Source organism: Schistocerca serialis, chromosome 8 (genome assembly GCF_023864345.2).
Source record: "Schistocerca serialis cubense isolate TAMUIC-IGC-003099 chromosome 8, iqSchSeri2.2, whole genome shotgun sequence".
Taxonomy (NCBI): Eukaryota; Metazoa; Arthropoda; class Insecta; order Orthoptera; family Acrididae; genus Schistocerca; species Schistocerca serialis.
The window spans coordinates 46594485-46610587 of NC_064645.1; the positions used below are offsets into that span (position 1 = coordinate 46594485).

The window sequence follows — 16103 nt, forward strand, 5'->3', positions numbered from 1 at the left end:
CCGCGAGCCACCTTACGGTGTGTGGCGGAGGGTACTTATTGTACCACTATCTGATCCCCCCTTCCCTGTTCCATTCACGAATTGTGCGTGGGAAGAACGACTGCTTGTAAGTCTCCGTATTTGCTCTAATTTCTCGGATCTTTTCGTTGTGATCATTACGCGAGATATATGTGGGCGGTAGTAATATGTTGCCCATCTCTTCCCGGAATGTGCTCTCTCGTAATTTCGATAATAAACCTCTCCGTATTGCGTAACGCCTTTCTTGAAGTGTCCGCCACTGGAGCTTGTTCAGCATCTCCGTAACGCTCTCGCGCTGACTAAATGTCCCCATGACGAATCGCGCTGCTTTTCGCTGGATCATGTCTATCTCTTCTATTAATCCAACCTTGTAAGGGTCCCATACTGATGAGCAATACTCAAGAATCGGACGAACAAGCGTTTTGTAAGCTACTTCTTTCGTCGATGAGTCACATTTTCTTAGAATTCTTCCTATGAATCTCAACCTGGCGCCTGCTTTTCCCACTATTTGTTTTATGTGATCATTCCACTTCAGATCGCTCCGGATAGTAACTCCTAAGTATTTTACGGTCGTTACCGCTTCCAATGATTTACCACCTATGGCATAATCGTACTGGAATGGATTTCTGCCCCTATGTATGCGCATTATATTACATTTATCTACGTTTAGGGAAAGCTGCCAGCTGTCGCACCATGCATTAATCCTCTGCGGGTCCTCCTGGAGTACGTACGAGTCTTCTGATGTTGCTACTTTCTTGTAGACAACCGTGTCATCTGCAAATAGCCTCACGGAGCTACCGATGTTGTCAACTAAGTCATTTATGTATATTGTAAACAATAAAGGTCCTATCACGCTTCCCTGCGGTACTCCCGAAATTACCTCTACATCTGCAGATTTTGAACCGTTAAGAATGACATGTTGTGTTCTTTCTTCTAGGAAATCCTGAATCCAATCACAAACCTGGTCCGATATTCCGTAAGCTCGTATTTTTTTCACTAAACGTAAGTGCGGAACCGTATCAAATGCCTTCCTGAAGTCCAGGAATACGGCATCAATCTGCTCGCCAGTGTCTACGGCACTGTGAATTTCTTGGGCAAATAGGGCGAGCTGAGTTTCGCATGATCTCTGTTTGCGGAATCCATGTTGGTTATGATGAAGGAGATTTGTATTATCTAAGAACGTCATAATACGAGAACACAAAACATGTTCCATTATTCTACAACAGATTGACGTAAGCGAAATAGGCCTATAATTATTCGCATCTGATTTATGACCCTTCTTGAAAATGGGAACGACCTGCGCTTTCTTCCAGTCGCTAGGTACTTTACGTTCTTCCAGCGATCTACGATAAATTGCTGATAGAAAGGGGGCAAGTTCTTTAGCATAATCACTGTAGAATCTTAAGGGTATCTCGTCTGGTCCGGATGCTTTTCCGCTACTAAGTGATAGCAGTTGTTTTTCAATTCCGATATCGTTTATTTCAATATTTTCCATTTTGGCGTCCGTGCGACGGCTGAAGTCAGGGACCGTGTTACGATTTTCCGCAGTGAAACAGTTTCGGAACACTGAATTCAGTATTTCTGCCTTTCTTCGGTCGTCCTCTGTTTCGGTGCCATCGTGGTCAACGAGTGACTGAATAGGGGATTTAGATCCGCTTACCGATTTTACATATGACCAAAACTTTTTAGGGTTCTTGTTTAGATTGTTTTCCAATGTTTTATGTTCGAATTCGTTGAATGCTTCTCTCATTGCTCTCTTTACGCTCTTTTTCGCTTCGTTCAGCTTTTCCTTATCAGCTATGATTCGACTACTCTTAAACCTATGATGAAGCTTTCTTTGTTTCCGTAGTACCTTTCGTACATGACTGTTATACCACGGTGGATCTTTCCCCTCGCTTTGGACCTTAGTCGGTACGAACTTATCTAAGGCGTACTGGACGATGTTTCTGAATTTTTTCCATTTTTGTTCCACATCCTCTTCCTCAGAAATGAACGTTTGATGGTGGTCACTCAGATATTCTGCGATTTGTGCCCTATCACTCTTGTTAAGTAAATATATTTTCCTTCCTTTCTTGGCATTTCTTATTACACTTGTAGTCATTGATGCAACCACTGACTTATGATCACTGATACCCTCTTCTACATTCACGGAGTCGAAAAGTTCCGGTCTATTTGTTGCTATGAGGTCTAAAACGTTAGCTTCACGAGTTGGTTCTCTAACTATCTGCTCGAAGTAATTCTCGGACAAGGCAGTCAGGATAATGTCACAAGAGTCTCTGTCCCTGGCTCCAGTTCTGATTGTGTGACTATCCCATTCTATACCTGGTAGATTGAAGTCTCCCCCTATTACAATAGTATGATCACGAAACTTCTTCACGACGTTATGCAGGTTCTCTCTGAGGCGCTCAACTACTACGGTTGCTGATGCAGGTGGTCTATAGAAGCATCCGACTATCATATCTGACCCACCTTTGATACTTAACTTAACCCAGATTATTTCACATTCGCATTCGCTAATAACTTCACTGGATATTATTGAATTCTTTACTGCTATAAATACTCCTCCACCATTGGCGTTTATCCTATCCTTGCGGTATATATTCCATTCTGTGTCTAGGATTTCGTTACTGTTCACTTCCGGTTTTAACCAACTTTCCGTTCCTAATACTATATGCGCACTATTTCCTTCAATAAGAGATACTAATTCAGGAACCTTGCCCTGGATACTCCTGCAGTTTACCAATATTACGTTAACTTTTCCTGTTTTTAGTCTCTGAGGACGGACGTTCTTTATCAACGATGATAATGTCCTATCTGGTAAGCCGTCAGGTATTTTATCGTTTCGCCCAAGGGGGGGTCCCTCTAACCTAAAAAACCCCCGTGTGCACGCCACACGTACTCTGCTACCCTAGTAGCTGCTTCCGGTGTGTAGTGCACGCCTGACCTGTCTAGGGGGGCCCTACAGTTCTCCACCCAATAACGGAGGTCGATGAATTTGCAACCATTATAGTCGCAGAGTCGTCTGAGCCTCTGGTTTAGACCCTCCACACGGCTCCAAACCAGAGGACCGCGATCGACTCTGGGCACTATGCTGCAGATATTAAGCTCAGCTTGCACTCCGCGTGCGATGCTGGTTGTCTTCACCAAATCAGCCAGCCGCCGGAAGGAACCAAGGATGGCCTCAGAACCCAAGCGGCAGGCGTCATTCGTTCCGACATGTGCTACTATCTGCAGCCGGTCACACCCAGTGCGTTCAATAGCTGCCGGAAGGGCCTCCTCCACATTATGGACGAGACCCCCCGGCAAGCACACCGAGTGCACACTGGCATTCTTCCCCGACCTACCCGCTATTTTCCTGAGGGGCTCCATAACCCGCCTAACGTTGGAGCTCCCTATAACTAATAGGCCCGCCCTCTGTGACTGTCGGGACCTTGCCGGAGAATCGGCCACTGGCCCAACAGGCGAGGCATCCTGTGGTGGCTCGGAAACGATGTCATCACCACTAGGAAGCACCCCGTACCTGTTGGAAAGGGGTAAGGCAGCTGCCACGCGGCCAGATCCCACCTTTGCCTTTCGGCCAGGCACGCGCGAGCCCACCACTGTCCGCCATTCACCTAGAACATCTTACAAGTAAGGCGGCCAGAAAGGTGGGACTGAGCATCGCCTATAACAAGACAAAGACATTAAATACCACTGCAGACTCGGAAACAGCGGAAGGCACTGTGCAAACGGTGGACAAATTTAAATACCCGGCAGAATTTATAACAGGAAGGAACAGGATCAAGGAGGGAATAACAGAGAGGATAAAGAAGATGAGGTCAGCCCTCTGCAAAATAATGTAACCACAGAGGCAAAGATAAGCCACTACAAGGCATCGGTGAGGAACGCGGTATTATATGCTGCTGAAACGATGACACTAGGAAGAAATTGGGCAGAACATTAGCGAAAGAAGAGAGAAAAATACTGAGAAAAATACTAGGTCGAAAAAGAGGTGCAGAGAGGTGGATGCGAAGACCTAGGGAAGAATTGTACCGGAACATGAGAACAATATCCTGGGAAATCAGATTCAAAAGGGCAAGGTTTGCTGAACATGTAGTTAGGATGAGTATGGACAGAATGATGAAGAGAGTGTGGGAAACAACAGGGAGGACAAGGGGAAAGACAGGAACCAACTGGGTTGTTGAACTTCGGAAGGACTGGTTGGAATTGGGGATCAAGGTCGAAGGAAAGGAAAATCGGAGGAACAAATATACACCGACCAAAATGCCGGAGATCAATGGCAGAGAAGAATACAGGAAAAGATTAGAGTGTCACCAGTGGAGCCGACAGGAGAAACAGAAACTGAAGATCTCGGAAGAAGAGCGGGAGAGAAGAAGAGAAAGAATGAAAAGGTTCTGGGAGAAGAAGACGAAAATGCAGTCCAAGAAGGGGCTACCCGTGGTCCTACAGAGGCCGTAGAAGAAGTAGAAGAAGAAGAAGAAGAAAGGAATGATCCAATAAGACAGTCGAAACTTGCCCTGGAATTTTTTACACGGCAAGAACACAACGAAAGAGATTCACTGCCAAAATTTTAGCTGTTAAGAGGCACTGCAAGTATTTTTTAGAAAATTTTGAAGTTACACATTTTTTCCGCACGAACAACAGCTTATAACAGCGGTTTGTACAGCCCTAGAGCGCGATTCGGCGAATCACTAACGGAGCGTCCCGTAGCGGAATTATCCGGAGTCCACAGACAGCAATGTTAAGCACCTAAAGCCTGGTTTACAATGGAGCGAATGGAAGTGAACATGTGCGAATGAGCATCTGCAGAAAATTCACTACCATTCGCCTGAATATGGGTAGAATCGTTCACACTAAAGGGAATCGGAGGTAACGAACATAGCCTATGAACTCTGTGTTATTAGTTTTTACTTTTTGTAGCTAATATTCAGCATACTGCATACAACTCTACCTTGTTAGAGCCACAATGCAAAACTTTGATATTCAGTGAGGATTATTTTGCATGGCAAGCGCACTGTTCTTGACATAGTATGCAAAATGACGCAGGGAAGGAAGAATTCAAGTATCTGAATTTCTATGCAGTCGTGACATGCGTGGAAATCGTGCACTTTACACGGAATTGCTACTCCATCTCTCCTTAACACTGGTCCAAAATTTTCTTGTATGTCGGCTGCCTTTTTCCCCTCGCTTCTCATCACCATTGAGGCGATATTTATAAACAGAACACCAATTACCGACGACGAGCATCATCACACGGGGTGGCATAGCTAGCGTTTCCACTACGCGCGTAAGGTCTAATGGTCATATTCTTTTTTTGTATCTTTTTTTTTTCTAAACAAAAATGGTCTGGTGGCAAAACGCGCCTTCGTGATCCAGAGAGCGCAGGATCACATCCTGTTCACACCAAAACATATTCACTGTGATTTTTAACCGAGCATTCACTTCTCACAGATGTTGGAGTGGCCACGAAACATATGTGAATCGGATTCCACGTTAAACTGCAGGTCTCCATTTTCTGATAGGTAACCGGGGAAGGCTAGGGACACGTAAGTAGATGCAGTGGCAACCAGCTGAAAGGCCTGCAAGAGGCAGACCAGACAGAATTCTGTTTTGCTCGTGCTTATTACCTTCTTTGTTCCGGTGAAAACCTGGCTGAAAGTATACAAATACTTTTTTGAATAATATCGACATTCTTGCACGTGTAATTCTGATAAACGTGGCTACTAGAGACAATAAAATCATGGCAGTGTTTGAAGTCACAGACGGCTTCCATCAGTGAGGATTTCTAATTTGTTGAAATGAAATGTGTCTGACAGTTCTACATTTTACAACAATTCCTGTAGACCATTCCTTATAATACTGTTTGAATATTGTACATTTGGCCATCAGTGAAACTGTTTATTGCCTGCAGTCGTCACAAAAATGCGAAGTGTCTATTGAATGACAAAAATAAACATTTTTCTTGCACCAGGCACACCGGGCAGACGAGAAACTCAAGCATTCAGGCGCTTCGTAGTAACGATTAGTTTTCTTTAGAAAGAACTGTGGCCGGCCGCGGTGGCCGAGCGGTTCTAGGCGCTCAGTCCGGAACCGCGCGACTGCTACGGTCGCAGGTTCGAATCCTGCCTCGGGCATGGATGTGTGTGATGTCCTTAGGTTAGTTAGGTTAAAGTAGTTCTAAGTTCTAGGGTACTGATGACCACAAATGTTAAGTCCCATAGTACTCAGAGCCATTTGAACCATTTTGAACAGAACTGGGATGGAGTCAGAAACGGTCCCGGCCATTGTTCTGCATATTGCGCTGCGTACCAGGCATACTTGATCAAATTCGTAAAGTGTGGCGTAGAAAACTGGTAAAGCACAAATGACTGGGGTTTAAGAATACTGTTCCGCTGATAAGTCTGAAATGAGAGAAAGATATATCGGAAATTATGTTATCTGATAATTTCTTGAAAAATGCGCTCCTCTCTGTGATGCAGCGTCAAGGGTAACCGTAGCCATGGTCTCCGAGCTGATAGTCGATGCTGCTGCAAACATCGTCGAACTGTTCGTGCAGATGGTTGTTGTCTTCCAAACGTCCCCACCTGTTGACTCAGGGATCGAGACGTGGCTGCACGATCCATTACAGCCATGCGGATAAGATGCCTGTCATCTCGACTGCTAGTGATACGAGGCCGTTGGCATCCAGTACGGCGTTCCGTATTACCCTCCTGAACCCACCGATTCCATATTCTGCTAACAGTCATTGGATCTCGACCAACGCGAGCAGCAATGTCGCGATACGATAAAACGCAATCGCAATAGGCTACAATCCGACCTTTATAAAAGTCGGAAACGTGATGGTACGCATTTCTCCTCCTTGCACGAGGCATCACAACAACGTTTCACCAGGCAACACCGGTCAGTTTTTTATTCCCTTTGGCGCATATTTCTTACTTCATGCAGTTTGTTCCACCATTTGTACCGTTCACGATCCGACTTTACCAAACGAAAACGCCTTTGCACACTGCGTTAACTTGAAGCATTTTTACCCTCCTTCGTTTAACCAACATTTCATTGTCTTTTCATTGTCTCCGAAAGCTGTTGCAGTACGTTTTTTACTTTTAGGCTTGGAAGGTATTCTTCTTGACAACTATTACTGGCACAACTGACGTCGTCCGAACCACAATTCATCGAATCGTCACACTTATTTCCTACTTATTTTAACGTATCCACATTTTCAGACGAAATGTCGATATCATTTGAATGAATGTCGAGCACATCAACTAACAAGTGACACATTGTACGTCCTCAGGAGAAGTAGATGATTTCGGCTGGAAACCCTTGTTCTTCGTACCTAACCATTGTTAAATTCAGAACGTTAATTGGTTTCCACATTACTGTGAAACTGAAAGAAAAAAAGGTAATATTAGCAGGCATGCCTTGAGAAAACACAATAAATATTAATTCGGCTTTGTCTGTATTGTCATTACTTACCATTACTGCAAAAAAGCAACTGATAAGTTTGTAACAGATGTTACTTGAGCGGCTAATTCGAGAGAGTAGTAACTGCGTACTGTAGTATCAGAGAAACTATCAACGAACAGTAACCTGGAACGTCCTTTACAAGTTGCGATCAGTTTGTGTCGTGTTTCCTGTTGACAAATGTACCGCCGACCTCGGCTGTGTGTGTGTGTGTGTGTGTGTGTGTGTGTGTGTGTGTGCGTGTGCCTAGTTGCGCATGCGCACTTGCTATAGCGCCAGTAGGCGTGTACATTTCTACTGCCGCCTGGAGCGCTACGAATTTGGCAATTTTCAGCTATTTTTTTAATACTTGCAGTGCCTCTTTGCAGCTAAAATTTTTACAGAGCATTTCTTTCGTTATCTTCTTCCTGTGTAAAAAATTTCAGGGTACGTTTCGGCATGTCTTATTGGACCATTCCCTTGTTAGACCAGTACTACACTATCATATTTCTTTGTCAAGGTTGATATGCCAAATATTTATGTCAAAGAAATTTGATGGTTTAATAGGGATCTTTGTCAAACTTCGCCTGTCGTCAAATAAATATGACCAAATCTGGGGCCTCGCCGTAGATTTGATCATAAATGCGAAATGTAACCGCTTCGAGCGCTGGCGTCGTTACAGCTATTTGATGTCTCTGCAGTGTGTTTGTAAACATGGCTGCAAAGTTGGTTTGTTCTTTCGACTATTTTTCTTTTTTTTTTTAGATTAACTTGCTTTGACTAGGGTAGTGGGATGGGCAAGGGACACAGTGCGTGCTGTTTATTGTGTGTTGATAGGCAGGTGAAATATGCTGAAGGCGACTTCATGTCCACAGTTATAGCTACCGCCATCCACCTCGACACCTGGAAACGTCCGGGCAGCTTTTCGGCAAGTCGGAATAGAGGAAGTGGTCCCACTCTAAAATAAAAAATTATTTCGTAGCTTTTCATCCTACTTTGTCTATTTTTGAACTTAATAAGCGTTTCATCTGTTTCCTACTTTTTATTAATTTTGTAGTTGTTGGGACACTAATTCCATTAAATAAATTATTCGAAATTAAAAATAGCTCTTACTGCACATACAGTATACTAAACATTTATTTACTTTCACATATTCCCTCTTCAATGCTTTATAAATCGCTTCAGACGTTTCTGGAATTATTTTTGTTAGTATGTAATGTGATATTCGAGTGCTTTGTTGTAAACTAGAGTAGCGCTCTATTGTATCAAGAAGTGCCACAGTTTGCCTGTCTTCTGCCCATATAGCATTTCTCAAGAAAGTATTCGGTTTTGTAATATGAGAAGCCACTTTACTGAGCAAATACTGACATACACTCTCATCCATTCGTAAGTAATTCACATATTAAGACTTGCCTTCCTCCACTTGCAGATTTCGTCAGAAATTTTGCTGAATGCTTTTACTATCTCGACGTAATACCTAGGGCTCCATCCAAGTATGTTTTCTTCTTCTCTACCGCTTTTCTTACAGACACATATACAATGCCATTGCGGTACTATCAACTACCGCGCATAATAACAAGTTGTCTGCCATCTTGAAATTTGACGAGAAATATGACGACAGTGTAACACCCCTTTTTAGCGCCCCGTCTAAGGTCTTCATCAATGAAATTTTACGAATATTTGATCATATTTCTTTGTGAATGAAATATGACTGTGTAATACCGGCCTTACTGCGTTCCCAAATACTCACTGCAGCTCAGGAAACCCAAAAAGTAACCCACTGAAGGTTTTTCTTCGCGGAAAGTTGTTTATTACGTTTGCTGTTTTAGCTTTTATGTTCAGATGACTTACTCTAACGAAGAGAGAGGGAAACCATTTCGTTGTGCATTTCAGGAATCTCTGGCGTTATTGTAGAAATAATTTTAGCATCGCTCAATCACACTAAGCGATATGTCACCCATGGAAACTGCAAAAGTAGCTTCAGACTTGTTTATTCCATTGAACCAGACAACTGGAGGAGAAGTAAGCCTCTGTCTGGAGATCCAGTTATCAGCCACCGGTGGTGTATTCTAAATCGAGCAGAAGTTCCTCTGAGAGTGAACTCAACGAACTGTCTACGTAAGACCTAATCTAGCTCGGTGTGAAACGCTGCTTCATTTGTTGTTTTGTTACAAAAGAAAACTGCCAATTGACAGTAAATAATGAAAATGTGAAGTCATCTACACGAGTACTAAAAGGAATCCGCTAGATTTCTGACACGAGATGAATCACACAATTCTGAAGACTGAGTATTCAACTGAATACTTCGGGATTACAGTAACGAATGACTTTAGTTGCAACGATCATGTAATACTATTGTGGATAAAACAAATTATAGATTGCGTTTTGCCAGCAGAACACTAACAACATGCAACAGGGCTGTTTCACTATGCCTGTCCGTCCTTTTTTTGGAGACATTGCTGTATAGTGTAGGATTCACATCACGTAGGATTGTCGGAGAGCATCAACAAAGTTCAAAGGAGGCCAGGTCGTTCTGTGTTATCGAGAAATAGGGGAGAGAGTGCCGGGGATACGATACGGGAATTAGGATGTTGGTGATAAAAACAAAGGCATTTTCCGCTGTGGTAGTATCTTCTCATGAAATTTCAATCGCCATTTTTCTCCTCCGAATGCGAAAACATTTTTTGGTGGGCACCTACATTGGGAGAAATGATCGTAGTAATAAAAATAAGAGAAATCAGAGCTAGCAAGGAAATATTTAAATGTCCGTTATTCCGGCACGCTGTTTGAGAGTGGAATGGCGCAGAAGTAGCTCGGAGGTGGTTCGATGAACCCTCTACCGGGCACTTAGCTGCGAAATGCGGAGTAGTCGTGTGGATGTAGCAGAAGCACATCTGTTTACTTCCACGGCATATTACGAATACTTGGCTTCCTGGACCGTGTTACTTATTTTCAAAGTGTAGTTTCCCCTCCTTGGCAGTTTATCTTAGTTTTTAATCTTTCTATTTCGTGTCTATTTCACGTTTAGCAGTAATATCTAGGTCAGGAACTACCTCTTGCTGGTCGACCGAAGTAATTGAATTTTCGGTGTAGATACAGTCCTGGACCAGAAAAAAAAAAAAAAAAAAAAATGCTGCGCGAATAATTCCAAAGCCGCTAATATACAGGAACGTGTTTCTAAAGAGTATGAATATCTGGCAGTTTACGTACGTTCTCCTTACTGGTGCTTGCCGTCACCTCTAATGCGACTCCACGTTAATTTGGGTTGTTTTGTGATGGCAAAAAACCCGTTACTTATCTTTTCAAAGAAAATCCAAAAGCTGTTTTTTAAGCCCCGTTCATAATCTTCGAGAGGGAAACGATCTCTACAAATCCGTGCATTATACACATTAAAAGGAGCAGTGCTTTTACAGCACCCATTTGCGGTGAAGTTCCCTCATCTTTTGGAAATGAATGGTAAATGACACCCGCTGTTTTATATGAAGCATTTTTGCATTTAGCAACAGCACAATGATTTTTCACTTTTTGCTCATAGTTCTGCAAATCGACCAGCAAGAAGAATAGCTAATAAGCAAATTGCGTTCTACTTGATTCGACGCCGGCATTTCAGAGTTCGCCTGCCTCAACGACGCGCGTCTAGTGCTCACGCCTTCCGCTCCTCGCTTCCCGTATTGCTGATGACGTCACGCCGCTTCACCTGTCAGCCACGTGGCCTGCCGCACTTCTCGCGACCTGCCACTGCCACCGGCCTTCCAGCAAAACAGAGCTTTTCACAAATTCTCGTGTTGTCAGATTCTGCCTCTCATGTTTCAACTAGTAACACTAAATAAGACTGCTTCTGAAGCCTTGGCGCACGAACAAAAATAATCTACTATGAATGTGAACTACATGTGAGCTTAGCAGGTTAATTGATGTCTGCTTTTGAAATTTCATGGTATGTGTTTGATCTGTTGTCTCTTTTAGTTCTGAAAATAACATTCCAAGAGATTTGGATATGGACTAAAACTAAATAAGACTGTAAAATGTACACTGAATCGCCAAAGAAACTGGTATAGGCATGCGTATTCAGATACAGAGATACGTAAACAGGCAGAATACGGCGCTGCGGTCGGCAACACCTGTATCAGACAAGTGTCTGGTACAGTTGTTAGATCAATCACTGCTGCTACAGTGACAGGTTACCAAGATTTAAGTGACTTTGCACGCGGTGTGATAACCGGCGCACGAGCGATGGGGCACAGCATCTCTGAGGTAGCGATGAAGTGAGGATTTTCTCTTATGAGCATTCCACGAGTGAACCGTGATTATCAGGAATCCTATGTTGTTGTTGTTGTTGTTGTCTTCAGAATTGAGACTGGTCTGAAGCAGCTCTCCATGCTACTCTATCCCGTGCAAGCTTCTTCATCTCCCAGTACGTACTAAAGCCTACATCCTGAATCTGCTTGGTGTATTCATCTCTTTGTCTCCCTCTACGATTTTTAACCTCCACGCTGCCCTCCAATACTAAACTGGTGATCCCTTGATGCCTCAGAACCTGTCGTACCAACCGATCCCTTCTTCTAGTCAAGTTCTACCACAAACTCCTCTTCTCCCCAATCCTATACTATACCTCCTCATTAGTTGTGTGATCTACCCATCTAATCTTCAGCATTCTTCTGTAGCACCACATTTCGAAAGCTTCTGTTCTCTTCTTGTCTAAACTCTTTATCGTCCACGTTTCACTTCCATACATGGCTACACTCCATAGAAATACTTTCAGAAACGACTTCCTGACACTTAAATCTATACTCGATGTTAACAAATTCCTCTTCTTCAGAAACGCATTCCTTGCCATTGCCAGTCTACATTTCATATCCTCTACTTCGACCATCATCAGTTATTGTGCTCCCCTAATAGCAAAACTCATTTACTACTTCAAGTGGCTCATTTCCTAATCTAATTCCCTCAGCATCACCCGACTTAATTCGACTACATTCCATCATCCTCGTTTTGCTTTTGTTGATCTTCATTTTATATCCTCCTTTCAAGACACTATCCATTTCGTTCATCTGCTCTTCCAAGTCCTTTGCTGTCGCTGACAGAATTACAATGTCATCGGCGAAACTCAAAGTTTTTATTTCCTCTCCATGGACTTTAATACCTACTCCGAATTTTTCTTTTGTTTCCACTACTGCTTGCTCAGTATACTGATTGAATAGCATCGGGGAGAGGCTACAACCCTGTCTCACTCCCTTCTCAACCACAGCTTCCCTTTCATGCCCCTCGACTCATAGCTGCCATCTGGTTTTTGTACAAATCGTAAATAACCTTTCGCTCCCTGGTTAACCCTGCCACCTTCAGAATTTGAAAGAGAGTACTCCAGTCAACATTGTCAGAAGCTTTTCTAAGTCTACAAATGCTACAAACGTAGGTTTGCCTTTTCTTAATCTATTTTCTAAGATAAGTCGTAGGGTCAGTATTTCCTCAATTGTTTCAACATTTCTACGGAATCCAAACTGATCCTCCCCGAGGTCGGCTTCTACCAGTTTTTCCATTCGTCTGTAAAGAATTCGAGTTAATATTTTGCAGTTGTGACTTATTAAACTGATAGTTCGGTAATTTTCACAACTGTCAACACCTGCTTTCTTTGGGATTGGAATTATTGTATTCCTCTTGAAGTCTGAGGCTATTTCGCCTGTCTTATACATTTTGCTCACCAGATGGTAGAGTTTTGTCAGGGCCGGCACTCCCAAGACCGTCAGGAGTTCTAATGGAATGTTGTCTACTCCCGGGGCCTTCTTTCGACTTAGGTCTTTCAGTGCTCTATCAAACTCTTCACGCAGTATCGTATCTTCCATTTCATCTTCATCTACGTCCTCTTCCATTTCCATAATATTGTCCTCAAGTACATCGCCCTTGTATAAACCCTCTATATAGTCCTTCCACCTTTCTGCCTTCCCTTCTTTGCTTAGAACTGGGTTGCCATCTGAGCTCTTGATATTCATACAAGTGGTTCTCTTTTCTCCAAAGATCTCTTTAATTTTCTTGTAGGTAGTATCTATCATACCCCTAGTGAGGTATGCCTCTATATCCTTACATTTGTCCTCTAGCCATCCCTGCTTAGCCATTTTGCATTTCCTGTCTATCTCATTTTTGAGACGTTTGTATTCCTTTTTGCCTACTTCATTTACTGTATTTTTATATTTTCTCCTTTCATCAATTAAATTCAGTATTTCTTCTGTCACCCAAGGATTTCTACTAGCCCTCGTCTTTTTACCTACTTGATCCTCTGCTGCCTTCACTACTTCATCCCTCAAAGCTACCCATTCTTCTTCTACTGTATTTATTTCCCCCATTCCTGTCAATTGTTCCCTTATGCTTTCCCTGAAACTCTGTACAACCTCTGGTTTAGCCAGTTTATCCAGGTCCTATCTCCTTAAATTCCCACCTTTTTGCAGTTTCTTTAGTTGTAATCTACAGTTCATAACCAATAGATTGTGGGCAGATTCCACATCTGCCCCTGGAAATGTCTTACAATTTAAAACCTGGTTCCTAAATCTCTGTCTGATCATTATATAATCTGTCTGAAACCTTCCAGTATCTCCGGGCCTCTTACACGTATACAACCTTATTTCATGATTCTTGGACCAGGTGGTAGCTATGATTAAGTTATGCTCTATGCAAAATTCTACCTGGCGGCTACCTCTTTCGTTCCTCATCCCCATTCCACATTCACCAATTTTTCCTTCTCTTCCTTTTCCTACTACCGAATTCCAGTCACCAATCACTATTAAATTTTCGTCTCCCTTCACTATCTGAATAATTTCTTTTATCTCATCATACATTTCTTCAATTCCTTCGTCATCTGCAGAGTTAGTCGGAATCCGATAAAACATAAAATGTCCGACGTCCCTGCGGCCAGAAAGAGATCCTGCAAGAACGAGACCAAAGACGATTGAAGAGAATCGTTCAATGTGACAGAAGTGCTAATTGCTGCAGATTGCAATGTTGTGCCATCAACAAGTGACAGCGTGCGAACCATTCGACGAAACATCATCGATATGGGCTTTCAGAGCCGAAGGCCCACTCCTGTACCCTTGATGACTGCACGACACAAAGCTTTACGCCTCGCCTGGACCCGTCAACACGGACATTACGCCTCGTATGGGCCGGTCACTGGACTGCTGATGACTGGAAACATGTTCCCTGGTCGCACGAGTCTCGTTTCAAAGTGTATCGAGCGGAAGGACGTGCACAGGTATGGAGACAACCTTATGAATCTATGGACCCTTCGTATCAGCAGGCAAATGTTCAAGCTGGTGCAGGCTCTGTATTGGTGTGGGCCGTGTGCAGTTGGAGTGATATCGGACCCATGATACGTCTAGGTACGAATCTGACCCGTGACACGTACGTAAGCATCCTGTCTGATCACCTGCATCGATTCATGTACATTGTGCATTCGAACAGACGTGGGAAATTCCAGCAGGACAATGCGGCACCCCACACATCCGGAATTTCTACAGACTTGCTCCAGGTATACTCTTCTGAGTTTACACACTTCTGGTGGCCACCAGATTCTCCACACGTGAACGTTATTGAGCATGTCTGGGATGGCCTGCAACGTACTGTTCAAAAGAGATCTCCATCCCTTCATACTCTTACGGATTTATGGAAATGACGTCAGTTCCCTCCAGCACTACTTCAGACATTAGTCGAGTCCATGCCACGTCGTGGTGCGGCACTTCTGCGTGCCGCTTGGGCCCTACATGATATTAGGCAAATGTACCAGTTTCCTTGGCTCTTCAGTGTATAAACATGCTTCGTAAGTATTATAGACTGGTGGGGATAGACGACACTTAAGATATTGTCAGTCAGATTACTAACTTGAACCATGGGCCATACATCCCGATCTGTAGTTAGATTTCGATTTCTGAGATATTTCTGTTACCTTTCGGGGAGGGAGGGGGGGGGGGGGCAACTGTGTCATTTTCATTTCATACCACTGCCAAAATTCCTTAATTCCACTTCCAAAACTCCTTAATTCATGCATATTCTGGAAACATTTAGTGACACGATGTGTACCATTACAGACATGGATCCTTTCCCAGATAGACTGGTTTCACCCTTAGACATCTTTGCTCTAGAGCGCTATCATCGCTGACGGGGAAGCCCCATTGTATGAGAAGTGTGTGGTCTGGCTCCTGCCGGTTTTCGCTGATGCAGTTAGTGAGTTCAGCCTCAGCAAACCTGCAAGGTAGTGCTCGTTTCTCCGGTACTCGCACACCACGCGGTCGTGTGTAAATATGAAACAGTTTTGGGGAAAGAGCCCTCATAAAGAGACGATTGTGAGTGAGGGTATCTTGTGAGATCGGGTACAGAAGTTAAAAATCAATGGAACTGCGGATTTTCAAAGTCATAAAGGACTGTTAAATTAAATCCAACCGTAAAGAACCTACCAGCAATGGCAAACTCGATTCAGGCGATGTTAAGTAAGTGAATGTGAATGCAGAGTGTGTGGTTAGGCTTGTAGGTACAGTCTTGCTGGTGTTTGAAATAATACTTTTAACCTCATAGTATTAACGATAGCATTTTGATGCGAATTATGAACAGAATTATTGGAGTTGTAGACAGGCCGTGTGTCAGCAGGCAAATGATAGGCAACT

The 16103-nt window shown here is 43.3% G+C and overlaps 1 protein-coding gene across 1 annotated transcript in view; it reads right to left on the reverse strand.

The window, feature by feature from the left end:
- LOC126416336 (uncharacterized) overlaps window positions 1-16103 on the reverse strand; it is a 586934-nt gene that overhangs the window by 262689 nt on the left and 308142 nt on the right. The window lies entirely within an intron of this gene.